At 39.0% G+C, this 22,573-nt stretch overlaps 1 non-coding gene across 1 annotated transcript; it reads left to right on the top strand.

Moving 5' to 3' along the window:
- The first annotated feature begins 13,977 nt into the window (after nucleotides 1–13,977).
- LOC148547788 (small nucleolar RNA R71) lies at nucleotides 13,978–14,085 on the top strand. Its single transcript, XR_015897135.1, has one exon. It is a non-coding gene; the product is annotated as a small nucleolar RNA R71 (small nucleolar RNA).
- The last annotated feature ends 8,488 nt before the right edge of the window (nucleotides 14,086–22,573 follow it).

The raw sequence follows: 22,573 nt of genomic DNA, 5'->3' as shown, positions 1-22,573 counted from the left end.
CTTGAAATAAAGATTCCATTTGCAGAGGCACTTGAGCAAATACCTTCTTATGCCAAGTTCATGAAAGAGATCTTGAGTCATAAAAAGGAGTGGAGAGAAACAGAAAGAGTTCTCCTCACTGAAGAATGCAGTTCAGTCATTCTGAAAAGCTTTCCTGAAAAGCTTAAAGACCCTGGGAGTTTTCTGATACCATGCATATTAGAAGGTGATTGCACCAAGACAGCTTTATGCGATCTTGGGGCAAGCATCAACCTAATACCTGCATCCACTATCAGGAAGCTTGGCTTAACTGAGGAAGTTAAACCAACCCGGATATGTCTCCAACTTGCTGATGGTTCTACTAAATACCCATCAGGCGTGATTGAGGACATGATTGTCAGAGTTGGGCCATTCGCCTTTCCCACTGACTTTGTTGTGCTGGAAATGGAGGAGCACAAGAGTGCTACTCTCATTCTAGGAAGACCCTTCCTAGCAACTGGACGATCCCTCATTGACGTCCAGCAGGGGGAAATAACCCTGAGAGTCAACGATGACGAGTTCAAGTTGAACGCTGTCAAAGCCATGCAGCATCCAGACACATCAACAGACTGCATGAAAGTTGACCTTATTGACTCTTTGGTAGAAGAGATCAACATGGCTGAGAGTCTCGAATCAGAGTTGGAAGACATCTTTAAAGATGTTCAGCCTGATTTGGAGGATTCAGGGGACATGAAAGAGCCTCTGAACTTTCTTCTGAAAGAGGAAAAACCTCCTAAACCAGAGCTCAAGCCACTGCCACCATCCTTGAAATATGCATTTCTAGGAGAAGGTGACACCTTTCCAGTGATCATAAGCTCTGCTTTAAATTCACAGGAAGAGGAAGCACTTATTCAAGTGCTAAGGACACACAAGACAGCTCTTGGGTGGTCCATAGGTGACCTTAAGGGCATAAGCCCAGCCAGATGCATGCACAAAATCCTATTGGAGGATAATGCCAAACCAGTAGTTCAACCACAGAGGCGGCTAAATCCAGCCATGAAGGAAGTGGTGCAGAAAGAGGTCACCAAATTACTAGAGGCTGAGATTATTTATCCCATTTCTGATAGCCCCTGGGTGAGCCCTGTTCAAGTCGTCCCAAAAAAGGGAGGCATGACAGTGATTCATAATGAAAAAAATGAACTGGTTCCTACAAGAACAGTTACAGGGTGGCGCATGTGTATTGACTACAGAAGGCTCAATACAGCCACCAGAAAGGATCATTTTCCTTTACCATTCATAGACCAGATGCTAGAGAGACTAGCAGGTCATGATTATTACTGCTTTTTGGATGGCTACTCAGGCTATAACCAGATTGCAGTAGATCCCCAGGATCAAGAGAAAACAGCATTCACATGTCCATCCGGAGTGTTTGCTTATAGAAGGATGCCCTTTGGGCTATGCAATGCACCTGCAACCTTCCAGAGATGCATGCTCTCTATTTTCTCTGACATGGTGGAAAAATTTCTGGAAGTCTTCATGGATGACTTCTCAGTATATGGAGACTCATTCAGCTCCTGTCTTGATCACCTGAAACTTGTTCTGAAAAGATGCCAAGAAACCAACCTAGTTTTAAACTGGGAAAAGTGTCACTTCATGGTGACTGAAGGAATTGTTCTTGGGCATAAAATCTCAAACAAGGGAATAGAGGTGGATCAAGCAAAAATAGAGGTAATTGAAAAATTACCACCACCTGCCAATGTTAAGGCAATCAGAAGCTTTCTGGGGCATGCAGGATTCTATAGGAGGTTTATAAAGGATTTTTCAAAAATCGCAAAACCTCTAAGCAATCTGCTAGCTGCTGACACACCATTTGTGTTTGACACAGCATGCCTACAGGCGTTAGAAACGCTGAAAGCTAAGCTGGTCACAGCACCAGTCATTTCTGCACCAGACTGGACATTGCCATTTGAGTTAATGTGTGATGCCAGTGATCATGCCATTGGTGCAGTATTGGGACAGAGGCATGACAAGCTTCTGCATGTCATTTATTATGCCAGTCGCGTTCTAAATGATGCCCAGAAGAATTACACAACCACAGAAAAAGAACTACTTGCAGTGGTTTACGCCATTGACAAGTTCAGATCATACTTAGTAGGATCAAAAGTGATTGTGTATACTGACCATGCTGCTCTTAAATATCTACTCACAAAGCAGGATTCAAAACCCAGGCTCATCAGATGGGTATTGCTTCTGCAAGAGTTTGATATAGAAATAAGAGACAGAAAAGGGACAGAGAACCAAGTGGCTGATCATCTGTCCCGGATAGAGCCAGTGGAAGGGACGTCCCTCCCCTTTCTTGAGATCTCTGAGACGTTCCCTGATGAGCATCTATTTGCCATTCAGGAAGCACCATGGTTTGCCGATATTGCAAACTATAAAGCTGCAAGGTTCATACCCAAGGAGTACAATAGAATACAAAAGAAGAAATTAGTTACTGATGCAAAGTACTACTTGTGGGATGAACCCTATCTCTTTAAGAGATGTGCAGACGGAATTATCCGTAGGTGTGTCCCCAGAGAGGAAGCACAGAGAATCCTATGGCATTGTCATGGATCTCAATATGGAGGCCATTTCGGAGGTGAGCGAACAGCCACCAAGGTCCTCCAATGTGGCTTCTATTGGCCCACACTCTATAAAGATTCCCGAGAGTTTGTACGTAATTGTGATAGTTGCCAAAGAGCTGGTAACCTGCCTCATGGTTACGCCATGCCTCAACAAGGGATCTTGGAAATAGAGTTGTTTGATGTATGGGGAATTGACTTCATGGGACCTTTCCCACCATCATACTCAAACACTTATATTCTGGTGGCAGTGGATTATGTATCAAAATAGGTTGAGGCTATTGCCACACCCAACAATGATACTAAAACAGTGCTGAAGTTCCTCCAGAAACATATTTTTAGCAGGTTTGGTGTCCTTAGAGTGTTAATCAGTGATGGGGGCACTCACTTCTGCAATAAATAGCTTTACTCTGCCATGGTTCGGTATGGAATTCGCCATAAAGTGGCCACACCATATCATCCACAAACCAATGGGCAAGCTGAAGTCTCTAACAGAGAATTAAAGAGAATCCTGGAACGGACAGTAAATACCCGTAGAAAGGATTGGGCAAGGAGCTTGGATGATGCTCTGTGGGCTTACAGAACAGCATTCAAGACCCCTATAGGGACCTCTCCATACCAACTCGTGTATGGTAAGACATGCCACCTGCCCGTGGAACTGGAACATAAGGCCTACTGGGCAACCAGATTCCTAAACTTTGATGCCAAATTAGCAGGAGAAAAACGATTGCTCCAGCTAAATGAGCTAGAGGAATTCAGATTCACAGCTTTCGAAAATGCCAAACTTTATAAAGAAAAATCAAAAAAATGGCATGACAAAAAGCTGTCATCTAGAATCTTTGAACCAGGACAGAAGGTTCTGTTGTTTAACTCTAGACTCAGGCTATTCCCCGGGAAACTGAAATCCCGGTGGAGGGGACCATACGTGATTACAAGTGTATCACCATATGGTTATGTTGAGCTTCAAGATATTGATTCTGATAAGAAGTTCATTGTCAATGGACAGAGAATCAAGCATTATCTTGAGGGCAACATTGAGCAAGAATGCTCAAGACTGAAGCTAGATTAAAAGCTCAGCAAGGTCCAGCTAAAGACAATAAAGAAGCGCTTGCTGGGAGGCAACCCAGCCATGGGGCAACAATCCTCTAAGCATTTTGCCCTATTTTTATTTTTATTTGTTTATATAAAGTTCACTGACACTAAGGTAAAGAATCATTTGCATAAGTTCACAGGGTTACAGAAGGAATCTACACACAAAACAGAGATAGGGAGCTTACTGGCAAGAAAACGCCAGTGAAGGCCATTTTGGGCGTTCAGCGCCCAAAATGGGCATCCAGTGGACGCTGAACGCCAGTAAGGATAGCTATCTGGCGTTCAACGCCAGAAAAGGGCAACAACTGGGCGTTGAACGCCCAGGAGAGCAGCATTTGGGCGTTGAACGCCCAAAACAGGCAGTGTTTGGGTGTTCAAACGCCAGGATGGTGGGGAGGAGCTCTCCTTCTACCCATCTCCTTCTTTTTCTTTTGCTTGAGGACAAGCAAAGCTCTAAGTTTGGTGTGCTTATCCGTGATCACTAAGATCATGGCCCCTAAAGGAAAACAACCCACTCCAAGAGGAGCAAGGGCGTGATTTAAAGGAACTGAAGCGCCAAAAATTCTCTCTTGAAGGACCAAGCACCTCACAGACTAGAGGAACATCCACTTCCCAAACCTCAAGGTTGTTGAGTTCTAATCTTAGCCTTAACTCTGTGATAACTGTTCTTATTTTAATTTTACCTTAGGAGTCATATAGTAGTAATTAGTATCTATTTTGATTTTATCTCCAATTAAGCTATAGTTTATTTTTCTCATCATCAGCAAACATGAATAAAGTAGTAGATCTTTTGAATAAGAAGCAATAAAATTTCGAGTTTTAATAAGAGAAATTCTAATTAGTTAAATGTGGTGGCAATGCTTTCTGTCTTCTGAATGAATGCTTGAACAGTGCATATATCTTTTGAATTTGTTGTTTAAGACTGTTAAATATGTTGGCTCTTGAAAGAATGATGAACATGAGACATGTTATTGAGAATCTGAAAAATCATAAAAATGATTCTTGAAGCAAGAAAAAGCAGCAAAGAACAAAGCTTGCAGGAAAAAAAAAAGAAAGAAAGAAAGAAAAAAGAGAAAGCAAGCAGAAAAAGCCAAAGCTCTTAAAACCAAAAGGCAAGAGCAAAAAGCCAAAGCCCTTAAAACCAAAAGGCAAGGGTAATAAAAAGGATCCCAAGGCTTTGAGCATCAGTGGATAGGAGGGCCAAAAAGGAATAAAATCCTGGCCTAAGCGGCTAAATCAAGCTGTCCCTAACCATGTGCTTGTGGCGTGAAGGTGTCAAGTGAAAACTTGAGACTGAGCGGTTAAAGTCAAGGTCCAAAGCAAAAAGAAGAGTGTGCTTAAGAACTCTGGACACCTCTAATTGGGGACTTTAGCAAAGCTGAGTCACAATCTGAAAAGGTTCACCCAGTTATGTGTCTGTGGCATTTATGTATCCGGTAGCAATACTGGAAAACAAAGTGCTTAGGGCCACGGCCAAGACTCATAAAGAAGCTGTGTTCAAGAATCATCACACTGAACTAAGAGAATCAATAACACTATCTGAATTCTGAGTTCCTATAGATGCCAATCACTCTGAGCTTCAATGGATAAAGTGAGATGCCAAAACTGTTCAGAAGCAAAAAGCTACTAGTCCCGCTCATCTAATTAGAATCTGAGCTTCAATCAAAAACTCTGAGATATTATTGCTTCTCAACCTATTAGTCTTCTATTTTATTTGTCTAGTTGCTTGAGGACAAGCAACAGTTTAAGTTTGGTGTTGTGATGAGCGGATATTTTATACGCTTTTTGGGGATAATTTCATATAGTTTTGAGTATGTTCTAGTTAGTTTTTAGTTTATTTCCAGTAGTTTTTAGGAAAAATTCATATTTCTGGACTTTACTACGAGTTGTGTGTTTTTCTGTAATTTCAGGTATTTTTCTGGCTGAAATTTAAGGAGCTGAGCAAAAATCTGATTCAGGCTGAAAAAGGACTGCTGATGCTGTTGGATTCTGACCTCCCTGCACTCAAAGTGGATTTTCTGGAGCTACAGAACTCGAAATGGCATGCTTCCAATTGCGTTGGAAAGTAGACATCCAGGGCTTTCCAGCAATATATAATAGTCCATACTTTGCACAAGGATAGACGACGTAAACTGGCGTTCAACGCCAGTTCTCTGCCCAATTCTGGCGTTCAGCGCCAGAAAAGGATCAAAAACTGGAGTTGAACGCCCAAACTGGCACAAAAACTGGCGTTCAACTCCACAAATGGCCTCTGCACGTGGATTGCTTAAAGTCTCAGTCCCAGCACACACCAAGTGGGCCCCAGCACACCAAGTGGGCCCCAGAAGTGGATCTCTGCATCATCCATCATAGTCCACTCATATTTTGTAACCCTAGGCTACTAGTTTAGTATTTAAACAACTTTTAGAGACTTATTTTGTATCTCATGACATTTCAGATCTAAACTTTGTATTCTCTGACGGCATGAGTCTCTAAACCCCATTGTTGGGGGTGAGGAGCTCTGCTGTGTCTCAATGAATTAATGCAAGTATTTCTGTTTTCCATTCAAACACGCTTGTTCCTATCTAAGATGTTCATTCGCGCTTAACTGTGATGAAGGTGATGATCCGTGACATTCATCACCTTCCTCAAACCATGAACGTGTGCCTGACAACCACCTCCGTTCTATATCCGATTGAATGAGTATCTCTTAGATTCTTTAATCAGAGTCTCCGTGGTATAAGCTAGAACTGATGGCAGCATTCATGAGAATCCGGAAAGTCTAAACCTTGTCTGTGGTATTCCGAGTAGGATTCAAGGATTGAATGACTGTGACGAGCTTCAAACTCCTGAAGGCTGGGCGTTAGTAACAGATGCAAAAGGATAGTAAATCCTATTCCAACCGGATCGAGAACCAACCGGTGATTAGCCGTGCTGTGACAGAGCGCGTGAGCGTAGTTTTTACTGGAAGGATGGAAGGTAGCCATTGACAACGGTGATCCACCAACACACAGCTTGCCATAGGAGGACGTGCGTGCGTGAATCAGAAGACAGAGGAAAGCAGAGATTCAGAAGACAAAGCATCTCCAAAACTCCAACATATTCTCCATTACTACACAACAAGTAACGTTTAATTTATGCTCTATTGGTTATTCATAATTCAACTGATAAACATAATTGACTTCCTGACTAAGATTTACAAGATAACCATAGATTGCTTCAAACCAACAATCTCTGTGGGATTCGACCCTTACTCATGTAAGGTATAACTTGGACGACCCAGTGCACTTGCTGGTTAGTGGTACGCGTTGTGAAAAGTGTGATTCGCAATTTGTGCTACCAATGACTCCAATCATCGAATACCTCAAATTTGACATCATTCCTAAAGAAGAAAGGGAAGCAATGAGGCTCATAAGGGAAGCACAAAACTACACCTTAATTCATAATTTCCTCTATAGAAGAGGAGTATCTACACCTCTATTAAAGTGTGTCCTGACGTCCAAGACTAATGAAGTTTTAGAGGAAGTCCAAAGCAGCATATGCAAAAACAACTTAGGAGCATGTTCACTGGCTAAGAAAGTGATTCGAGCTGGCTTCTTTTGTCCGACCTTACAAAGGAAGGTAGCTGACTTCCTTAAAAAGTGTCAACCTTGTCAAAAGCATGCCAACTTTCATGTAGCACCTCCAAAAGAGCTCATTAGCATCATTTTGCCTTGGCCATTTACAAAATAGGGCTTAGATATCCTCGGTCCATTCTCACAGGCACCCGGACAAGTAAAGTACCTGGTGTGCGAAATCGTGATCTTTACTTCCTTGGTAACAGTGCTAAAAACTTCATATGCACGTTCATATTCTTAATTTTTGTTTCACAACTTTTTACAACTAACCAGCAAGTGCACTAGGTCGTCCAAGTAATACCTTACGTGAGTAAGGGTCGATCCCACGGAGATTGTCGGTATGAAGCAAGCTATGGTCATCTTGTAAATCTCAGTCAGGCAGATTAAATTGTTTTAAGAAATTATAGTGGATGAAAATAAATAAAATATAAAATAGGATAGTGGTACTTATGTAATTCATTGGTGAGAATTTCAGATAAGCGTGTAGAGATGCTTTCGTCCCTCTGAACCTCTGCTTTCCTGCTGTCTTCATCCAATCAATCCTACTACTTTCCATGGCAAGCTATATATTGGGCATCACCGTTGTCAGTGGCTACATCCCGTCCTCTCTGTGAAAATGGTCCGATGCGCTGTCACTGCAAGGCTAATCATCTGGAGGTTCTCGATCATACTGGAATAGGATTCACCATCCTTTTGCGTCTGTCACTACGCCCAGCACTCGCGAGTTTGGAGCTCGTCACAGCCATCCCTTCCCGGATCCTACTCGGAATACCACAGACAAGGTTTAGACTTTCTGGATCTCAAGAATGGCCATCCATGGGTTCTAACTTATACCACGAAGATTCTGATTAAGAAATCCAAGAGATACTCATTCAATCGAAGGTAGAACGAAAGTGGTTGTCAGGCACACGTTCATAGGGAATGATGATGAGTGTCACGATCATCACATTCATGTTGAAGTGAGAATGAATATCTTAGAAGCGGAATAAGTTGAATTGAATAGAAAAACAGTAGTACTTTGTATTAATTCATGAGGAACAGTAAAGCTCCACACCTTAATCTATGGTGTGTAGAAACTATACCGTTGAAAATACATAAGTGATAATGGTCCAGGCATGGCCGAACGGCCAGCCCCCATAAAGGTCTAAGATAGCATAAAACTGATCAAAAGATTTTTATAAAGATAGTAAAAAGTCCTATTTATACTAAACAAGTTACTAGGGTTTACAGAAATGAGTAAATGATGCAGAAATCCACTTCTGGGGCCCACTTGGTGTGTGCTTGGGCTGAGCTTGAAGTTTACATATGGAGAGGTCATTCTTGGAGTTGAACACCAGTTTGTAACGTGTTTCTGGCGTTGAACTCCACTTTGCAACTTGTTTCTGGCGCTGAACGCCAGACTGCAACATGAAACTGGCGTTCAACGCCAGTTTGCGTCATCTAAACTCAGGCAAAGTATGAAATATTATATATTGCTGGAAAGCCCTGGATGTCTACTTTTTAACGCAATTGAAAGCGCACCATTTGAAGTTCTGTAACAATTGAAAATCCACTTTGAGTGCAGGGAGGTCAGAATCCGACAGCATCTGCAGTCCTTCTTCAACCTCTGAATCTGATTTTTGCTCAGATCCCTCAATTTCAGCCAGAAAATACCTGAAATCATAGAAAAACACACAAACTCATAGTAAAGTCCAGAAATGTAATTTTTAATTAAAAACTAATAAAAATATACTAAAAACTAACTAAATCATACTGAAAACTATGTAAAAACAATGCCAAAAAGTATATAAATTATCCGCTCATCACAACACCAAACTTAAATTGTTGCTTGTCCCCAAGCAACTGAAAATCAAATAGGATAAAAAGAAGAGAATATACTATAAATTCCAAACTATCAATGAAACATAGCTCCAATCAGATGAGCGGGACTTGTAGCTTTTTGTCTCTTGAATAGTTTTGGCATCTCACTTTATCCATTAAAGTTCAGAATGATTGGCATCTATAGGAACTCAGAGTTCAGATAGTGTTATTGATTCTCCTAGTTCAGTATGTTGATTCTTGAACACAGCTACTTTATGAGTCTTGGCCGTGGCCCTAAGCACTTTGTTTTCCAGTATTACCACCGGATACATAAATGCCACAGACACATAACTGGGTGAACCTTTTCAGATTGTGACTCAGCTTTGCTAAAGTCTCCAATTAGAGGTGTCCAGGGTTCTTAAGCACACTCTTCTTTTTGCTTTGGACCTTGACTTTAACTGCTCAGTCTCAATTTTTCACTTGACACCTTCACGCCACAAGCACATGGTTAGGGACAGCTTGGTTTAGCCGCTTAGGCCAGGATTTTATTCCTTTAGACCCTCCTATCCACTGATGCTCAAAGCCTTGGATCCTTTTTATTACCCTTGCCTTTTGGTTTTAAGGGCTATTGGCTTTTTCTGCTTGCTTTTCTTTTTCTTTCTTTTTTTTTTTTTTGCAAGCTTTTGTATTCACTGCTTTTTCTTGCTTCAAGAATCATTTTTATGATTTTTCAGATTATCAAATAACATGTCTCCTTGTCATCATTCTTTCAAGAGCCAACATATTTAACATTCTTAAACATCAACTTCAAAAGACATATGCACTGTTCAAGCATTCATTCAGAAAATAAAAAGTATTGTCACCACATCAAAATAATTAAACTAGTTTCAAGGATGAATTCGAAACCATGTACTTCTTGTTCTTTTGTTCTTAAAACATTTTTCATTTAAGAGAGGTGATGGATTCATATTCACTACTTTAAGGCATAGGCACTTAGACACTAATGATCATGTAATAAAGACACAAACATAGATAAACATTTAACATAAGAAAACGAAAAACAAAAAATTTAAGAACAAGGAATGAGTCCACCTTAGTGATGGTGGCGTTTTCTTCTTGAGGAACCAATGATGTCCTTGAGCTCTTCTATGTCTCTTCCTTGTCTTTGTTGCTCCTCCCTCATTGCTTTTTGATCTTCTCTAATTTTATGGAGGATGATAGAGTGCTCTTGATGTTCCACCCTTAGTTGTCCTATGTTGGAACTTAGTTCTCCTAGGGAGGTGTTGATTTGCTCCCAAAAATTCTGTGGAGGAAAGTGCATCCCTTGAGGCATCTCAGGGATTTCTTGGTGATGAGCTTCTTCATGCGTCCCTTGAGATCCATGAATAGGCTCTCTTGTTGGCTCCATCCTTTTTTTAGTGATGGGCTTGTCCTCATCAATGAGGATATCTCCCTCTATGTCAATCCCAGCCGAATTGCATAGATGGTAAATGAGATGAGGAAAGGCTAACCTTGCCACAGTGGAGGACTTGTCAGCCACCTTGTAAAGTTCTTGAGGTATAATCTCATGAACCTTCACTTCCTCCCCAATCATGATACTATGGATCATGATGGCCCGGTCTATAGTAACTTCAGACCGGTTGCTAGTGGGAATGATTGAGCATTGAATGAACTCCAACCATCCTCTAGCTTCAGGCTTAAGGTCCAATCTTCTCAGTTGAACCGGTTTGCCTTTTGAGTCAATCTTCCATTAAGCTCCTTCCACACATATGTCCATGAGGACTTGGTCTAACCTTTGATCAAAGTTGACTCTTCTTGTGTAGGGGCGTGCGTTCTCTTCCATCATTGGCAAGTTGAACGCCAGCCTTACATTTTCCGGACTAAAATCTAAGTAATTCCCCCGAACCATGGTAAGATAATTCTTTGGGTTCGGGTTCTTACTTTGATCATGGTTCCTAGTGATCCATGCATTGGCATAGAACTCTTGAACCATTAGGATTCTGACTTGTTGAATGGGGTTGGTTAGGACTTCCCAACCTCTTCTTTGGATCTCATGTCAGATCTCCGGATACTCAATTTTCTTGAGTTTGAAAGGGACCTCGAGGATCACCTTCTTCTTGGCCACAACATCATAGAAGTGGTCTTGATGGGCTTTGGAGATAAATCTTTCCATCTCCCATGACTCGGAGGTGGAAGCTTTTGTCTTTCCTTTCCCTTTTCTAGAGGTTTCTCCGGTCTTAGGTGCCATCAATGGTAATGGAAAAACAAAAAGCTAATGCTTTTACCACACCAAACTTAGAATATTGCTCGCCCTCGAGCAAGAGAAGAAAGAAAAGAAGAAGAAGAAGAGAAAATATGGAGGAGAGTGGGGGGAGGTGTATTCGGCCAAAGTATAGAAGAGAGGGTTGTGTTGTGTGGAAATGAAGGAGGGATGGAAGGGGTTTATATAGTGAGCGGAGAGGGGGTAGGTTCGGCCATTTTGGGTGGGTTTGGGTGGGAAAGTGATTTTGAATTTTGAAGGTAAGTGGGGTTACGGGGAAGAGTGGAAGGATGTGAGTGGTGGTAGGTGGTAATAGGAAAGAGAGATTGAGGTGATTGGTGAAGGGTTTTGGGGAAGGATGTTTATTGGGAAGAGAGGATGAATGAGAAGAGGGAAGAGTATGAGTGGAGGTAGGTAGGGATCCTGTGGGGTCCACAGATGCTGAGATAATTCTGTGCGGTCCACAGATCCTGAGGTGTCAAGGAATTGCATCCCTGCACCAATTAGGCATGTAAAACGCCTTTGCATGCAATTCTGGCGTTTAAACGCTGAATTGATGCTTGTTCTGGGCGTTCAACGCCCAGATGCAGCATGTTTCTGGTGTTCAGCGCCAGCTCTTCTCAGGGTACATTCCTGGCGTTTGAACGCCAGGATGTTGCTTGTTTCTAGCGTTCAACGCCAGATCCATGCTCTGTTCTGGCGTTGAACGCCAGCCAGATGCTCCTTACTGGTGTTTAAACGCCAGTAAGTCCTTCCTCCAGGGTGTGATTTTTCTTCTGCTGTTTTTTATTCTGTTTTTAATTTTTGTATTTATTTTGTGACTCCACATGATCATGAACCTAATAAAACATGAAAGAACAATAAAAATAAAAATAAAATTAGATAAATAAAAATTAGGTTGCCTCCCAACAAGCGCTTCTTTAATGTCAATAGCTTGACAGTGGGCTCTCATGGAGCCACACAGGTGATCAGGTCAATTTTATAGACTCCCAACACCAAACTTAGAGTTTGGATATGGGAGTTCAACACCAAACTTAGAGTTTGGCTGAGGCCTTCCAACACTAAACTTAGAGTTTGACTGTGGGGGCTTTAGTTGACTCTGTACTGAGAGAAGCTTTCTATGTTTCCTCTCCATTGTTACAAAAGGAGTTTCTTGAGTTTTAAACACAAGGTTGTCCTCATTCAGTTGAAGGATCAATTCTCCTCTATCTACATCAATCACAGCTCTTGCTGTGGGTAGGAAGGGTCTTCCAAGGATGATGGATTCATCCTCATCCTTCCTAGTGTCTAGGATTATGAAATCAGTAGGGATGTAAAGGCCTTCAACCTTTACTAACACGTCCTCTACTAGTCCATAAGCCATTTTCATCGATTTGTCTGCCATCTCTAATGAGAAATTGGCAGCCTGTACCTCAAGGATTCCCAGTTTCTCCATTACAAAGAGTGGCATGAGGTTTATCCCTGAGCCAAGGTCACATAGAGCATTCTTAAAGGTCATGGTGCCTATGGTACAAGGTATTAAGAACTTTCCAGGATCTTGTTTCTTCTGAGGTAATGTCAGTTGATCCAGATCACTCAGTTTATTCATGAGCAAGGGAGGTTCATCTTCCCAAGTCTCATTACCAAATAATTTGGCATTTAGCTTCATGATTGCACCAAGGTACTTGGCAACTTGCTCTTCAGTAACATCCTCATTCTCTTCAGAAGAAGAATACTCATCAGAGCTCATGAATGGCACAAGGAGTTTCAATGGAATCTCTATGGTCTCCAGATGAGCCTCAGAGTCCTTTGGTTCCTCAAAGGGAAACTCCTTGTTGATCACTGGACGTCCTAGGAGGTCTTCCTCACTGGGATTCACATCCTCTTCCTCCCCTGTAGGTTCGGCCATGATTGTTATATCAATGGCCTTGCACTCTCTCTTTGGATTCTCTTCTGTATTGCTTGGGAGAGTACTAGGAGGGGTTTCAGTGATTCCTTTACTCAGCTGGCCCACTTGTGCTTCCAAATTTCTAATGGAATACCTTGTTTCATTCATGAAACTCACAGTGGCCTTAGATAGATCAGAGACTAAATTTGCTAAGCTAGATGGATTCTGCTCAGAATTCTCTATCTGTTGCTGAGTGGATAATGGAAAGGGTTTACTATTGTTAAACCTGTTTCTTCCACCATTATTAAAGCCTTGTTGAGGCTTTTGTTGATCCTTCCATGAGAAATTTGGATGATTTCTCCATGAGGGGTTATAGGTGTTTCCATAAGGTTCACCCATGTAATTTATCTCTGCTATTGCGAGGATCTCAGGATCATAAGCTTCTTCTTCAGAAGATGCCTCTTTAGTACTGTTGGATGATTCCTTCAATCCATTCAGACTCTGAGAGATCATATTGACTTGCTGAGTCAATATTTTATTCTGAGCCAATATGGCATTCAGAGTATCAATTTCAAGAACTCCCTTCTTCATAGGCGTCCCATTATTCAAAGGATTCCTTTCAGAAGTGTACATGAACTGGTTATTTGCAACCATGTCAATGAGTTCTTGAGCTTCTGCAGGCGTTTTCTTTAGGTGAATGGATCCACCTGCAGAATGGTCCAGTGACATCTTTGATAACTCAGACAGACCATCATAGAATATATCCAGGATGGTCCATTCTGAAAGCATGTCAGAAGGGCACTTTTTGGTCAGTTGCTTGTATCTCTCCCAAGCTTCATAGAGGGATTCACCTTCTTTCTGTCTGAAGGTTTAGACATCCACGCTAAGCTTACTAAGCTTTTGAGGAGGAAAGAACTTAGCTAAGAAAGCCGTGACCAGCTTATCCCAAGAGTTCAGGCTATCTTTGGGTTGAGAGTCCAACCACACTCTAGCTTTGTCTCTTACAGCAAACGGAAAAAGCATAAGCCTGTAGACCTCGGGATCAACCCCATTGGTCTTAACAGTATCACAGATCTGCAAGAATTCAGTCAAAAACTGAAAAGGATCTTCAGATGGAAGTCCATGAAACTTGCAGTTCTGTTGCATCAGAGAAACTAATTGAGGTTTAAGCGCAAAGTTGTTTGCTCCAATGGCAGGAATTGAGATGCTTCTTCCATGTAAATTGGAATTAGGTGCAGTGAAGTCACCAAGCATCCTCCTTGCATTATTATTATTTTCGGCCATATTGTCTTCTTCTTTTTCGAAAATTTCTGTCAAATTTTCTCCAGAGAGTTGTGCTTTAGCTTCCTCTTCATAGTCCTTTCAGGTTCAGGATCAGCTTCAACAAGAATGTTCTTATCCTTGTTCCTGCTCATATGAAAAAGAAGAAGAAAGCAGAAAATATGGAATCCTCTATGTCACAGTATAGAGATTCCTTTATGTGAGTAGAAGAAGAGAAGAATGTAATGTAAGGAAGAGAAGAGGAAAAACTCGAACACAGAGAGGAGGATGGGGTTCGAATTTTTTTGGGTGGAAGAGAAGTGTTAGTAGATGAATAAATAAATAGAAGGAGATGAGAGGTGAGAGAATTTCGAAAATTAATTAAAATAAAAATTAAATTTAAAGTTAAATTTCGAAAGTTAAAGTTTGAAATTAAATTAAAAATTAAAATTTAAAATAATTAGTTAATTAAAAAGGAATAAAGAAGAGGGAGGGATTTTCGAAAATTAAAGGTAGAAAGTTAGTTGGGCAGTTTTGAAAAAGAAAAGAATCAAACAAAAAGTTAAGTGGTTAAGAGATTTTGAAAATCAAATTTTGGCAAGATAAGATTGAAATTTGAAAAAGATGTGATTGAAACAAAAAGATAAGATTGATTGAAAAAGATTTGAAAGTCAAATTTTGAAAAGATAGGAAGTTAGAAAAGAAGTTAGAAAAGATTTTAAATTTGATATCGAAAAAGATATGATTGAAATTGAAAAAGATATGATTGAAAATTATTTTGAAAAAGGTTTGAAAAAGAAATTTAAAAAGATTTGATTTTGAAAATTAAAATTGATTACTTGACTAACAAGAAATAAAAAGATTTGATTTTAAAATTTAAAAATTGAACCTTTCTTATTAGGCAAGTAACAAACTTTACATTTTTGAATCAATCACAATAATTGTTAGTAATATTTTTGAAAATTATGAGATAGAATTAAGAAAAATATTTTTGAAAAATATTTTTATAATTTTCGAAAATAAATAAGAAAAAATGAAAAAGATTTGATTTTTGAAAAAGATTTTGAAAAAGATATGATTTTTAGATTGAAATTTTGATTTGACTCATAAGAAACAACTAAATTTTAAAAAGTTTTGAAAAAGTCAACTCAAATTTTCGAAAATTTATGAGTGAAAAAGGGAAAGATATTTTTTTTTTTTTGAATTTTTAATGATGAAAGAGAAAAACATTAAAAAGACTCAATGCATGAAAATTTTCGATCAAAACATGTGATGCATGCAAGAACACTATGAATGTCAAGATGAACACCAAAAACACTTTGAATGTCAAGATTAACACCAAGAACTTATTTTTGAAAAATTTTCAAGAAAAGAAAACATGCCAGACACCAAACTTAAAAATTTTTAATTTTTAGACACTAAGAATTCAAGAATGCATATGAAAAACAAGAAAAGACACAAAACAAGAAAATATGAAGATCAAACAAGAAGACTGGCCAAGAACAACTTGAAGATCATGAAGAATGCAATGCATGAAATTTTCAAAAATAATTTTTAGAAAATTAAAAAGATGCAATTGACACCAAACTTAAAACTTGACTCAAGACTCAAACAAGAAACACAAAAAATATTTTTGATTTTATGATTTTGTAAATTTTTTTTTGTATTTTTCGAGAATTAATTGGGAAAAACGAAAAAGAAGAAAATATTTTTTGAATTATTTTCGAAAATAAGAAATAAAAAGCTTAAAAATAAAATAAAATTACCTAATCTAAGCAACAAGATGAACCGTCAGTTGTCCAAACTCGAACAATCCCCGGCAACGGCGCCAAAAACGTGGTGTGCGAAATCGTGATCTTTACTTCCTTGGTAACGGTGCTAAAAACTTCATATGCACGTTCATATTCTTAATTTTTATTTCACAACTTCGCACAACTAACCAGCAAGTGCACTGGGTCGTCCAAGTAATACCTTACGTGAGTAAGGGTCGATCCCACGGAGATTGTTGGTATGAAGCAAGCTATGGTCATCTTGTAAATCTCAGTCAGGCAGATTAAATTGTTTTAAGAAATTATAGTGGATGAAAATAAATAAAATATAAAATAGGATAGTGGTACTTATGTAATTCATTGGTGAGAATTTCAGATAAGCGTGTAGAGATGCTTTCGTCCCTCTGAACCTCTGCTTTCCTGCTGTCTTCATCCAATCAATCCTACTCCTTTCCATGGTAAGCTATATATTGGGCATCACCGTTGTCAGTGGCTACATCCCGTCCTCTCTGTGAAAATGGTCCGATGCGCTGTCACTACATGGCTAATCATCTGGAGCTCGTCACAGCCATCCCTTTCCGGATCCTACTCGGAATACCATAGACAAGGTTTAGACTTTCCGGATCTCAAGAATGGCCATCCATGGGTTCTAACTTATACCACGAAGATTCTGATTAAGAAATCCAAGAGATACTCATTCAATCGAAGATAGAACGAAAGTGGTTGTCAGGCACACGTTCATAGGGAATGATGATGAGTGTCACGATCATCACATTCATGTTGAAGTGCGAATGAATATCTTAGAAGCGGAATAAGTTGAATTGAATAGAAAAATAGTAGTACTTTGTATTAATTCATGAGGAACAGCAGAGCTCCACACCTTAATCTATGGTGTGTAGAAACTCTACCGTTGAAAATACATAAGTGATAATGGTCCAGGCATGGCCGAATGGCCAGCCCCCATAAAGGTCTAAGATAGCATAAAACTGATCAAAAGATTTTTATAAAGATAGTAAAAAGTCCTATTTATACTAAACTAGTTACTAGGGTTTACAGAAATGGGTAAATGATGCAGAAATCCACTTCCGGGACCCACTTGGTGTGTGCTTGGGCTGAGCTTGAAGTTTACACGTGGAGAGGTCATTCTTGGAGTTGAACGCCAGTTTGTAACGTGTTTCTGGCGTTGAACTCCACTTTGCAACTTGTTTTTGGCGCTGAACGCCAGACTGCAACATGGAACTGGCGTTCAACGCCAGTTTGCGTCATCTAAACTCGGAAAAAGTATGAACTATTATATATTGCTGGAAAGCCCTGGATATCTACTTTCTAACGCAATTGGAAGCGTGCCATTTGGAGTTGTGTAGCTCCAGAAAATCCACTTTGAGTGTAGGGAGGTCAGAATCCAACAGCATCTGCAGTCCTTCTTCAACCTCTGAATCTGATTTTTGCTCAGATCCCTCAATTTCAGTCAGAAAATACCTGAAATCATAGAAAAACACACAAACTCATAGTAAAGTCCAGAAATGTGATTTTTAATTAAAAATTGATAAAAATATACTAAAAACTAACTAAATCATACTGAAAACTATGTAAAAACAATGTCAAAAAGCGTATAAATTATCCGCTCATCAGTACCTTATAGTGGGTATTGATTATTTCAATAAGTGGATCGAGGCAGAACCTTTAGCAGCCATCACAGCTCAAAGAAGTCGAAAATTCCTTTACAAAAATATTGTCACCTAGTTTGGAGTTTCACACTCTATTACCACGGACAATAGAACTCAGTTCACCAACTCAGCCTTCAAAAGCCTAGTAGCAAGCCTCAAGATTAAGCACCAATTCATGTCGGTAGAACATCCCCAAGCCAATGGACTAGCAAAAGCTGCGAATAAAGTTGCGTTGGCCCGATTGAAACACCGACTACAAGACGCAAAGGGAGCTTGGGCAGACAAGCTCCCTTAGGTCTTGTGGGCATATCAGACAACTCCCCATTCAACAACGGGAGGATCTCCTTTCTGACTTGCTTATGGCATGGAAGCCATGGTACCTATAGAAGTCAATGAAGAATCTCCAAGAGTTTAATTTTACGATGAAGTAGGAAACATCCGAGCTCAAAAGGAAGAACTTGATCTCCTCCCAGAAGTTCGAGAACAAGCTCGGATAAAAGAGAAAGCATTGAAACAAAGGATTCTTAAGGTACAATGATGAGAAGAATTTATGCCGATTCGGAATTCACAAAATAACTTCCGTTGCAAGTATAGTCCAAACCGGCAATGGATCCTCACATCAAAGTTTAAATATAGAATAGTCACAATCAAGACAAAATAACCGGACGTTTTAATTCCTGGGTCGTTCTCCCTAGAAATTGCAATGAAATACTCAATTATTGGCTATGAAAGAATGGGATTTTGATGGCAAGAGGCAAGTAATGTAAATAGCAAGGAATTAAAGAAACAAACAATAACTAGATGTCAAAAGTACTCAAACTTAAGGCAATTAATCAAGAGAAAGGAAAATTCAAATGCTAGAAACCTCTAGACAAGGGTTGAGAGTTAAGGTTACCTATCCTAGTCATTGACCACAAACATAGATGATTATGAAGAGTTAATCCTACTTAGTCAATCCTAACATCAAGAGTAAGTCAAATAGGCATAATTGATCTTAATCCACAAGTACTAGCCTACTCACTAATTAGCTTAGTGAAAGACTAGCGTTAGTGGAAACCAAATCAACTAACTACTCTAATATATCAATCAAGAATGGACATCAATGACTCAAGGTCACCTAAGTCCTCAATTCCAAACCAAGAGTGTGAAAAACTACTCTAAAACTAAGCCAAGCATTTTATCAAACACTTGGTGGGCATGAAAATAAAAGCATATTAAATTGCAATAATAATGAAATCTAAAGCTACCAAATGCGAGAAAATAATAATAACAACTCAATTAAACAGCAATGAACATAAAAACATCAAATTGCATTAATAGAAATTAAAATTAACAAGAGTTCATCAACAATAAAATAACCAAATAAAAAAAATAACAAAAAAAACTAAAAGATATAAGATGCTAGAACAAGAAATAGTAAAGAAAACTAAATCAAGACAAGTATCAAAACATCAATCTAAGAGAAATTTAACTAATCTACCCTAAATTCTAGAGAGAAGAGAGAGCTTCTCTCTCTAGAAATGACCTAAAACATGTCTAAGCTAAACCTAATTGCTCTCCCCTTATTCCCTCTTGAATTAGGCTTGAAATAGCTTCAGAAACGAGTTGGATTAGGCTTTGGAAGCCCAAAAATTGCTACCAGCATTTTGCATTTAATAAAGTCACGTGCCAGGACTTGTGTGTACGCACAGGTGTATGCATATGAACACTTGTTGATTCTCATCTTGTGTATACACACACATCACTGTGTGTACGCATGACTGCACGAACTTCCATCCGTGCGTACGCATGTATTTCTGGCATGCTTTTTCCTCACTTCTTCATGAATTCTCCACATTGCATGCTTTTTCCTCACTTCTTCCATCCACAATTACCTTGTAAGCCTGAAATTACTAAACAAACACATCAAGAGATCGAATGGGATTAAAGTGAATAAATTTAGCAATTTAAGGGCCTAAAAAGTATGTTTTTACTTTTAAGCACAAATTAGGTAGAAATCATGAAACTATGCTATATCAATGAATAAATATGGAATAAGTCGATAAAATCCATCCAATTAAAGCAAATAAATACCATCAAATGTGGATTCATCATACAACAAGAAAGTCATCAAAAGAAGTTTCACCACAAACAACCTCATATTAATCCAAAATGACATCAGAACGGAGAAGTCGGGTGAAGGAAAGTTGACTGCAAACTAGAAAGGAACCTACAAGATCGCTGAAGTCTTAAGAAAGGGATGCTACAAAGTGTCTGACCTGGAGAGGAATGAGCTTCCAAGGTCATGGCATGCATGTAACTTGAAGCGGTACCACAATTAGAAGCGCACCTTGCTCACTGGTGTACTTTTTTTTCCGACTTCATGGTTTTCTCCTGAGAATGGTTTTCTTGGAGGGAATTTTAATGAGGCACCATAGCAAGGGCTAAGGGTTAATAAAAAAGCTTTTAGTAGCAACACAACTTATATAAATCATTTTTATTAATGATAGTTCTTTTTTCCATAAGGTCTCCCATTCAAATGCACTAATTTAAGTTCGACAAACTGCGAAAATCATTGTCTGACCTAGATGGTTGGCAAGATGAACACTACAACATTTTTGGCCTAAGGTAACCCTTATTCGAAGCAACATTTAATAAAAGTTGCCTTAGATAGAAAAATACAACCTGTTTTAAGAGTTGCCTTTGAGTAAGGCAAAGATAACAAATTTTTTGGCCACCCACAAAAAATGTTGTCTTTGATATTTAAAGCAACACTTAAAAAATATTACAATATAAAATATTAAAGACAACATTTTTAAATAAAAATACAACATTTTATAAGGGTTATAAAAAAATTTGAATAAATAACTTTTATAAAAAGTTGCCTAAAATCATTCATAACTAAAAATTTTAGAGGGAAACTCTTAATCATATTCCCTCCAAATAATTATTTCCCAATCAAATAACTTAGAAAAAAAAAGAAAACTACTAGCTAGATCACATTTCCATTGCTGCGTTCCTCACTGCCACCCACAGTTCGAAAAAAAGGAAAAGCCCTATTTCCCGAAATCAACCCAGACGGCGCGACACGACGGCAGCAGATCTTGACCCAGACGGCGCGACACGAACGGCAGCAGATCTCGACCCAGACGGCGCGACACGAACGACAGCAGGTCTCCACCCAGACGGCGCGACACGACGGCAGCAGATCTTGACCCAAGACGGCGCGACACGAACGGCAGCAGGTCTCCACCCAGACGGCGCGACACGAACGGCAGCAGGTCTCGTTCGCGTACGAGAGCAGGTCTCTGTCGGCGACGGTGTGGTGCTCTCCTCCACAGGCGTCGGCGAGTTGCTCTCCTCCACAGGCGTCGGCGAGTTGCTCCTCCTCCTGTCTCAGCTCCACGTCGCAGTCACCTTCGAGAAACCCCTTTCCTTCTTCCTCCCCTTCCCCTGTCTCGCCTCCTCCTCTTCGCAAGCTTAGACAACACTACATGCAGCGGTAACCCCTTCTGCCTCCTCTGTGTATTGCTTGGTAAGAAGCTTCTGATTTTCTGATGATCTATGAATTGGATTTTCTGAATACTTTGATTTTGAAGGAAGATTATGAATGTTCTGAATTTTAGTATGAAAATAGAATTTTTGAATGCATTTATTCTAAATTTTTGTCATGAAAATGTTCTGAATGTACTGAATTTCAGTAATAAATAAAGCTGTTATATAATGGATTTCATGTTGATGCTGATTTTACATTGATTCTTGCAGTAAACCCCCAATTGAAGAGCTGCACCAGTTTCCAGTTGCCAAAGCTATATGTGAACCCATTAGGTAAACATTTTCTTTCTTGACCCTGGACATCTAGCTATTTTTTGGCTGTGCCTCTGATCCTAGGAAATCCAAGTTCATGCCCTGTGGATAGTGTTATTTAGCAATTAGCAGGAAAACAAAATATAAAGTGTCATAGAAAAATCTGTAATAATTTTCAGTGTCTCTGGAATAATTTTGCAAAAAAAAATTTAGTAACTAATAAATAATTAATTAATACCTGTAGTGCAGACTTCCCTTGAAGATCCTCACTTGCTATTAACTCATGTGAAAGCAAATCTTTCTCATCGACTAGATCAAAATCAAGGTCTGGGAAGAAATTGTAATTCTCATCAATTTCCTGCTAAATTTTAACAAATTAAATCAGATATATACCACTATGAGTAATTGTTAAATTATATATATATATATATATATATATATATATATATGTTAAACTTCAAAGAAATTGTAATCCTTTACTATCTGTCCAAATTCGCTGACTTTTGAGTAATTGTTAAAGTGTTTTAGTTTCTGGACTACTATTAATTAATATATATAAACCGAGTATGAGTTTCTAATGCTATATTATTATCAATAATGTAGCTAGTATCACATCAATAGTTTTGTAAACTTAAAATAAAGAAAATAAAAAGTGTTTACTAAAACTTGAATCATCACAAACTAATCATTTAGTGCATGTACGAAACCAATTCTTTTAATGTATTTCGCAACCACTGCAAAATATTTATATTAGTCAATTTTTAGTGTACTTGTATATATATGTTATTTCAATTGACCACTTTTTCTTAACATTTAAAAATTAATATACAAATTATAGTTAAACACATGTTGATGCTGATTTTACATTGATTCTTGCAGTAAACTCCCAATTGAAGA

Source organism: Arachis ipaensis, chromosome B8 (genome assembly GCF_059453495.1).
Source record: "Arachis ipaensis isolate K30076 ecotype BB chromosome B8, ASM5945349v1, whole genome shotgun sequence".
Lineage (NCBI taxonomy): Eukaryota > Viridiplantae > Streptophyta > Magnoliopsida > Fabales > Fabaceae > Arachis > Arachis ipaensis.
The sequence above is the reverse complement of the archived record's forward strand: the minus strand, read 5'-3'. Positions and strand labels throughout refer to the sequence as shown.